Source organism: Anticarsia gemmatalis, chromosome 4, assembly GCF_050436995.1.
Source record: "Anticarsia gemmatalis isolate Benzon Research Colony breed Stoneville strain chromosome 4, ilAntGemm2 primary, whole genome shotgun sequence".
NCBI lineage: Eukaryota > Metazoa > Arthropoda > Insecta > Lepidoptera > Erebidae > Anticarsia > Anticarsia gemmatalis.
Window position 1 is genome coordinate 4,423,691 of NC_134748.1, and position 9,500 is coordinate 4,433,190.

At 34.6% G+C, this 9,500-nt stretch overlaps 1 protein-coding gene across 8 annotated transcripts in view; it reads right to left on the reverse strand.

Annotated features, from left to right (window-relative positions):
- Positions 1 to 9,500, reverse strand: part of LOC142972265 (uncharacterized) — a 202,007-nt gene that overhangs the window by 174,571 nt on the left and 17,936 nt on the right. The window lies entirely within an intron of this gene.

Genomic DNA, 9,500 nt, shown 5'->3' on the forward strand with positions numbered 1-9,500 from the left:
AACATAACTATAAAACGCGTACTCAGTCTGAAGCGACTTTACTCTTCGTTCACCGTTGTCGATTACGCCGCCAAAGTACGGAACACTTTGATCGTGTTACCGTCCATAGACGTATCTAGAGCTTTGAGAGCCATCGACTTGCTCAAGGCGTTACAGTATACCGTTTGATAATTTGAGCTGCATTTGAAATTATTGACCGACGATAAAGCTGAGTTATTATGGAGCGGTTGTTGTTTGATGTTTAATGGCGGTAAATAATATCTTATTAAGGCTTTTCCTTAATTTTGCCTTACTGTTAATGCAATATACAAATTCATTGTTTTAAAATGATCCACTGTACCTTTATATGTAAAGAAACAATACATTTTCGCGATATATTAGACACATTTGTTTAAGATTTAATTTGGTTCGTTGTTGGTAGTTGGTAGTAAGCTCATCCCATCAATCTGTTTTATGTCATAAATGAGTATCACAACACTGGATCTATATTTATTAAGCAAACACAAAACTACGTTCAGATTCGATAATAAAGCATCAATAAATTTTATTCTATACTGTAGTATCTACTACAGTAATTAATTGCGAATAGAAATCCACTTTCAGATTTGGTAATAAATCATCAATTCGCAAAGCTCTTGATTGACATCATTTATTGCGTACAGCCGATACTTTAAGTGTCTCACTTCGTCCATCCAAACATCAGCACATTACAATTAAAGAACACTAAAAGCCTATTAAGAAACATCTCAACACATTTGCGGGCCAGATAATGTGCTCTTACAGTAATAAATATCTTTCCGAGTGTACACATACCGTGCCAGATGACGGCGTCTTAAAATATAGGCGCCCTTTGCGACCCCACACACCCGAGAGGTACCGCGTAATTAATAAATGACCTACAGCCCCTTGGACCGAAGCAGATTAATATGAAATTAGTACACAAAACACTGAGAATAGTGGGTACAGCTTTCTTGAGCTAGTTTGGTTTACTAATACGTACGTATGCTGGCTATTTTTAGGTTGACTTATTTTGAAGTTGCCCACGGTAATGTGGAAAAATTACCATTATTATCTATAAAATACGATATTTTTAAGAGTCTCGTAATCCTTGCTTAGTTTTATATCTTGTGCTTTCTTATCATGGTTTTTAAGCTTCCAATAAAGATTAACTCCTGAAAACATTAAAGATAGAGTCGCAATCAAAAACTCCCAAGACGTTAACCCAAACAAAACTTCATACATTATCTAAATGGTACATAGACGACCTTTCACCGACCGCGCGGCACCCATTAATTACTTAAATTTAATTCATACGAGGCCGCCACTATTTACATTCAAAAACGTACCCTTACGCCCTGCCCGCATCCGTAACCCTTGCCAACAAACTTGGCGACCCAAGACGCTAACTCCTAAGTAGACTTTCTTTGATAGCGCGCTCTGCTGACTCCGAATAAAGGCTAACGTCTCGATAGAGTTTTGATCTGTAATTTTATACCTACCCGCCCCTACCGTAAGGATTGTGGCCTATTGATCTCTACTTGTCTGTTTTTGTTCGTAAGTACTATGGAACTATGAACAAAGCTGTTTGATCCACTTGCTCTGAATTGCGGATAACTATAGCACAATTATAGAGATATTACGTACAAAGCGATCATATCAGCGTTCTGCTTCCTTGATGGATGGATTTGACTTCTGCGAGTCTGTTAGTTGTGCATTCAAAACTTTAGTTGTAAAAGAACTTCTGGATGTTTTGACGATATGTATGAGAGAATGAGTTCAGGTACGTTTTCGAAGTGCATTCGAAGAAATACATCCGTATGGGCAAAATTATTTTCAAAATGGTATATTAAAGTTTAAACTAAACAATAATTTTCATCTAGTTATCTTTGTTTTAAACTTGACAAAACGAGGGCACTGAGATTAGTGCGCAGTTCATTTTAACATTAAGTAACTTGGAATTCTTTATCTCGACTTTTTGAAAATCACAAAGATAGTATCAAGGAAGCTAGTCTTAAAACTTTCCAAACAGAACTTTCCAACTGTACTTTAATTAAATTTCCAGTGTATTTCGACCTTGCATATCCTCTCAAACTTAGTTATAACCAAACAAATAAGGATCAGTGATTCCTTTAAGGCGGATTAGCCTTTATCACCGCGATACTTATATGAGTGCCCCTTTCATTGCATTATAATGTGGGGGAAGGGTTGCCTCAGAGAAAACACGAAGAATTTATAAATAAGTTAACTGGGGCCCGCCTTATTCTTCGCCTCGTCTTACTTTGTTTTATCATATTTAAATTATTAGAGTCAGATGTAGAACGTGTACCTAATTGCTGTACTTTGTTAAGATAATGTACCTTTGGCGCGACTCCACTTTTGTTTTCTTGTTGGCCGACGATATAAATTCACGGGTGGATCGCGGGAGGAACGCCCAACTTTCCTGTTCTGTTTTTGTACGGACGTTTGGTAAGGAAATAAAATTTGTTATGCAGCCGCCCCGGCCGTAGGTGCTTTATAATAACGCCAAGATTACGCTAAGTTAAGACGGACGGAACTTGTGAATTTTGTGTACAACATTAACAGTAACTTTTGGTGAGTGATGAGTGTTTTTTTAAGTAATTAGCTTGCTTGGTTCTGTTTTGCTGGTTAAAGAAATCTGTCTTGGAAATTGGGGAGGCAAATTGCTTTTTTCTAATTTACGATCTTGGGAGCGATGTTTTAGTTTCGCTACACTTATTACAAGGTTACTTCAAAATTGTACACTGAAGATTGAACGTAACAAGGATTAAGATAAAGTAATAATAACTATATTATCAAGATTTATTTTTCTTTTAAATTGGATGTGAGCTACGTCAATAAAAAAAGTTGATTTCATAACAAGTAATCCATAATTCATTATTCTAATAAATCTCTGTATAATTCAATATCAACAGCCGTGAATAATTACAATAGCATTACATTACACGGACCCACGTGCGTACGAGTACAAAACGCCTTAATTCACCCAAGAAAACAATATCTCATTTATATTTGAATATTTTCTACCGTAAATCAAATTTAAGTGTTATTTCATTTCCTTAGTACACGCATACGAATAAGTAATTGAAATTTGAAACGAACTTTCGATTTTACCAACCCCATACCTTGTGAAATGATTATGAATTTCCTTTTAGAGGGCACCGTCTTAACGGTTCGTCTTTTCATGTTAAGAGATTTTCATTTGGAAATATTTTCGTTTCGCTTAATGGCTGCTAAAGGGGTTAACACACGACTTGGAAAGTCATGGTTTTAGATGAAAGATACGATTTTGAAATGGAGTTAAGGAGGCATCTTCTAATTTGATGAGTGGTTACACTAAATGTAGTTTTAATTTACATATATCTACCATTTCGTTAAGTTTCATGTATATTCATAGGTAAGGTAAAATTGGGTTGTTGAAAGATTTATGGTTTGACATTTATTTGTATGAATCAAAACATAGAATAACAAGAGAAATTTTCTATAGCGTAAAACGTCAACATCAAAACTAAACGTAAACACTTGCAACAGTTCCTAAACTCAAAATTTCCATTTACAAGGAGTATTATCTATGATCCAACGTTACGACTATTATTCCCTCAACTATCATAGCCCGAGGCCGAGGTGACAAGACATTGTCAACGAAACCCTTACCGAAATGTCTCCTGTTAACAACTTAAGACAACCGATATATTTGTTCGTGAATATTTCAAGAATATTACTTTATGTGACTGAAGGTTGATTGTGTCAAGAAGGATTTGTCCAAGAAGGAGTTGTGAAGGACCAATGAAAAGAAAGGTATTTAAAAAAACTTCAATTAATTTTATCTGTTTCATTGGTTTTGAATAAAATTAGATACCTATTACCACAAAAATCGGTGAAAAACTTGTTCGAAAATCTTTGTTCATTATGTACATTTGTTGTAAGAGTGTTGTGAATTCAATGACGGTGGTAGCGTTTACAGAAACAAAGGCGTGTCAAATTAAAGCGGCAAAATAAAACAAATCACCTGAACGGCGGCAAACGCATCACAAACGTTTAGAACATTCTTAATTCGACTATTAAAACCCGTTACAAGCAGCGCAATGTTGCCAACACCAATAAACAACGGGCGAACGCGAGCGCGAACGTCTAAAGTTTGAAGCGCGCGGTGAGTGCAGAGGGCCCTTAATGAGGGTAAGAAATTTCGGCACATTGTGGCCCAAACCGCACCCGGTTTCTTAGCTTATTATTAATTCTGTAAGACGTGTCCCCGATGTCCAAGACGTGCGCTGAGATTCGAGACAAAAGTCACAAGGGCGGAAGGGACGACGAAGCAAACCCCCCTCGTACGTGTGGAGCGTCGACAAGTCGCAAGTATGGGATTTACAGGTGGTTTTAATAACGGCAGCCACTAATGTCGCGAGATGAATACTTAATGGACGGATCATCGCGGATCTTGGATGGATTGAGAACGGTGATGCGTCTAATAATGTATGTGGGTAAGACTATCTGTCTAAATGACAAGGCAATGAAGATTAATCCTAAAACTATGAACCCAAGAATATTGTATATTTGAAATGCATCACGTTCTTGAACCATATTCGAATTCGATGGTATTACCTAGTACATATACAAGTTAACTTTATTTTTTTGTGCTACAAGGTCTTCGAAAAGTTGGCATAAATTATTATATTTTCAAGTAGTGTCACACAGTGTAGAAACTAGCTAAATCTGAGTAAATCTAGCATCTCTGCTGCTATAATGTCCTACCGATAGCACAAGAGAAGATATTGGCCGTGGTACAGCGAAACAGGATCACGATACATCTCATTAAAGTTGTTCTCCAATTGTGACTGCACGTACATACATTTTAGGGGCCACCCTTTAATCCTTCAAATGTATATAAAGAAAGTACACCTAAAACTCAGTGTTTAACTCCAGCCTCACTATCCTGGTCATATCCATTTCTCCAAGACAATTTAGTTACAAAGTGCAAATCCCTTTAAGATGGCGTCCCTGACAGGGGGTGCTTTCAAAAACTCGTTAGGTGGTTGGCATTCTGCGGCGGTGGGTCACGTCGCGAAGCCGCGGCTGTGAGACAAAATGTTACATAGAACTTTGTACCACGCTGTCATGTACCAGCGTGTTTAACTAAATTTACTGCTCTAGCTGTGCTATTGTAATGATATTTTTGTTCGCGTTTAAGAATTAAATTGACGAAGAAAATCAAGAGCTGCTAAACAATAATTTGTAGTCAGGTTATTTATTGATGATGGCCCGGCCCTTTAACCTGCAAGAAATACAATCAAAATCGGGTCTAACAATAGAACCTTTTGTACATACGAAAGACAATGACTTTCTGAAAAACTTTCGTAAGAATTAAAATTTGAGTCTATTCGTACGTACTATCTATTTGTGATTCTATAGTTGCTAGTTTTAAGTGACTAGTATATTTTGTTTTCAAATAATACAATTTATTTCCTAGCCCTTCAAAGCATAACAAAACACAATACACTACCGGCCAAATTAAAGCACCTACACAACGCACCAACACGATTAACTAGAAAAATTGGCAATCGCCAAACGCGTTAGTGTCGTGATCGGCAAACGTTAGAGGCGTTTATCGGCAAGTGGCCGCACGGGAACAATATCGCGCTTGAATCGTGCCATCGTAATATATTGCGAACTGTGCACTTTATGTGGCCCGATGTGTAATTGATTGTGTTTGTGTTCTGAGATCTATTGTTTACTTTCACGGAAGAAAGAGTGTTGTGTCGTTAATATAAGTTGCTTACACGTTCGATGCAGTTTGTGTTAAAATTGTAGTAACGATAGCTAAGGAAAGGTTTTGCAAAACAAACCAAACTCTTCCTTATTTTTTAAGGCGTCAAAAGAAATTCCAACTAATATTCTTCTTGTGGCAAATAATAAGACCAAGAAATATCATAAAAGTGCTTCCTCTTATTCTATCAACAGAAGAAAACTGTCGATAGCAATAAAACTTTTTTACAACTTTTCTAGAGTCAATTTGAAAGCAAAAAGCCTGTCGAATGACACTGAGAACTTCTACAATAAGATTTTCGTATTATAATCAACATCATCATCACTTTCTTTCATTTAGATCAATTAAGCAATGGTTTCAAAAGTTTTTTGGTTCAATTTCTTGTACCAAATTTTTGTTTTCCACAGTAATAAGCCATTCTGGAGCTTAAACACGGATTTCCAAAAAAAAAACACGAAGTTATAACACAACATGCCCAAAGCAGCTTATTTCAATATCGATTAAAAGAGGTTACTTGAAGTAAAAAAAATGTTTGTTTATGAATGTACATACTTTTGAAAAAATAGTTACAATGAATCTCAGGATATAACTTGACAACAAATTTATTTGTAACAATTACGTGTAAGTACCCAACAAATAATTGTTACAAATAAAATTTATGTTATTCTGTTTTTTCTAGTTTGATTTAGAAAACCAACAAATCTATAACGAATCGCAGTATTTCGTTTGACCGTGTGCAATAAATAAGAATTAGTCGTTACATTTCAATCGGCCGGTGGGCAACGGGCGGTAAATTATCACCAAGGCGCTGGACGAAAGAAATATAGCCATCAACACCCACTGCACTTGTTCTAACTAGTGATGAGATTGCAAGTTGTCGATAAGAATAAATAATATTTGCATTTCTGACTAAATGTTTGTCTATATAAGCGTCTAAATTTAATTTAAAAAAATCTTTAGCAAGCCTTTTCTTATTTTGAATTTAATGTTAATTAGAATTTAATGTACTTTATCTAAATCCTCACCTAACTTAACATAAAAACTGTTGCTTTAATTGTTCAATTTTCTAAATCATTACAAAAATCTTTAATAATTTCGTAGACAGTAAACACTCTACGAGCTACGCCACGTAGCTTAATGCTACGAACGTCTACGAATTGATTCAGTCTTCTATGATATTTCGATACTAAAATTGAGGTAACAACACTATTTCAGTATTTGTTTTAACAAACCGTCGTAAGAGAGCGGCCCTCAGCCCGCCCGCCGAGCGCTTAATCACTTAACACTCGCTGGATTCACGGGAATTTATTGTTTAAATATACACCTATAGAATTCCTCTGTACATAATGTTAATACAATGGCAAACGAGTTTCCTATGTTCGATATGGTTTCACGTTAAAGACATGAAATGCTTTTTGACGTTCGTTAAGTATTATATATTTTAATATTATGGAATATAATATATAAAATATCGAAATAATATTTTTTTAAATTGAAAATAGTTCTCTTGTTCCTTTCATTTTTCTCAAACTAAAACTGTATTCATAATTATTGATTAAACTAAATCGATTTTTTTTTGGTCGATGTTTACTGCACTTAGCAGAAGAACAGCTGCAGTGCAAAAGTGCAGCTGTCTCCTTATATTTTTTTTTTTACTTGCTTTTCAAACAACTTGTTTCTAAAACACATCAAAATTAAACAAACGACATTCCGTATCGTCCATCTAAAATCACGTAAAACACGAGAAGGGGTATCACACAAGAGAATTCGACCCCCATAAAGACATTAATTCTTCCAAGAATGAGAAGCGAGACAAACGACCGAGTGAGCCCAAAGACGGCTTGAACCCGGCCCGGTAGCGGCCCGTGAAAAGAAAACCCTTTTTATGAAACGTTGGCTGATGTATGGACAAGATGGTAAGGGAATAATATATGGCTTTTATAGAGGTCATGGTTTGAGAGGAATACAAAATCTCGGCGCGTTTTGCAGAAAAACATAGAATTTTCATTTCTATTGTTGTTTAAGTATTTCTTCATTTATCTAAAACATTTATATTCAAATTAATAACGCTGCAACTATTTTGATTACTTTAATTAAAAGTTAGTTACAGCAGAAAATTAAAACGCTTGTGAATATAGGAACGTAATTGAAATTATTTTTGCTTAAGTGTTTTTTATAAAATCACACATTCTAAAAATATTTTTTTATGTAAATAATAGCCCGCTAATGACATCCATAACAACAATAACATATTATCTTATAGTAACAAATTTTACTATTGAACGAAAATACATCGTACTTATGATGAAAACAGCAAGCATTTAAACTTGTAGTATGAGTAAAATCCACTCTAATCCAACATCACCCTTTGTAACGACAATCGTATGTTTGTCCGAGGTCATTCGTCGATCAAAGCGATCGCCAATAAATAAATACTTGATTTGCTTTGTAAATAAATACGGAAAGGTTCGGAATAGTTCCACTAGGAATGCGACAGGGGGCGGTAGGGTCAAGCTAACTAACGAGAACTAAATACGTTTGCTTTGGACAGGAATCCTGTTTACCCCGTTTGGCAATTTGATTGATTTATTTGTTTGTGCCGGCAATTTATTGGACGTATTTTGTTAGGATACCTACTTTAGGAACGGTTTTATTTCTTGAGAACAGTACAAAAGTTGTTGAAGTCTGACTGTAGGTACCTTTATTTACCTCGGATAAAAATAAGTCAATATTTATCCTAATAGTTACACAATAGCCGAGGATTTGAAAGCAAGTAGCAAGTACCGATGTTTGTCTTAATTATAACTTTTTGCGCATTGCAATAAATTCAAAGGATTAAAAATATCAGTTTGTGTGATTGAACTCCAAGTTCTATAATGTGCTAATATTAACTTATAGGAATCCACAGATTTTTTTCAGAAGTTTATTTATTTTGAATATGACAATTAATTTTAATTATTTTATCAAGTGGATACGGGGATGTTTGTCAACGTGAGATATTGATAAGTAAATAAATAATTTATGATTTTTACTATTTTTTGGCTATTTAATGAACTTAAAGCCAATAAAGAGTAGTTAGGTCTCACCAATCACGAAATAAGTTTAAGTATATAATATTTAACTTTACAACTAATAAAGACTACTTTTCATATCGTATTGCAAAACTCTAAAAAGTTTGAGCTAAGTATTGAACTGAAAGTAACTGTGATATAGAATAACACTACATTATTAGGGACATTGTACTAACGAAACGTAACATGATACACATTTAGAACAGCGCCATCTCAGTAATATTGTAAGAACTACGTGAAGCTTACGCGTCCTCACTTAAGAACCCTCCTCCGAGGGTTGAAACACAAGTCGAGAAACGGTCTCAGTTACCAAACTTTTGTCGCGCTCTATACAGTAAGTTACATGATAGCAAATTTAAAAGAAATTAATTATAATACAGATAGATTTTTAACAATATAATGTATTAGTATTTCAAAGTTTTAACAAAGGAGGTTTTAAAATAAGTTTTAATCATATAATATTCATTTTTAACAGCAACTCGTATTTTCACCGCTAGGGGCGCTGTTGCGAAAAAAGTAAAATGTTCTGGTAATATTTAAGTATTTTTTTAATTTTATAAGTACAATATTTACATTTAATTTTCATATTTTATTTATCAAGATTGTATTGTGTTGGTTACATTAAAATTTATTTTTAAATGTTATAA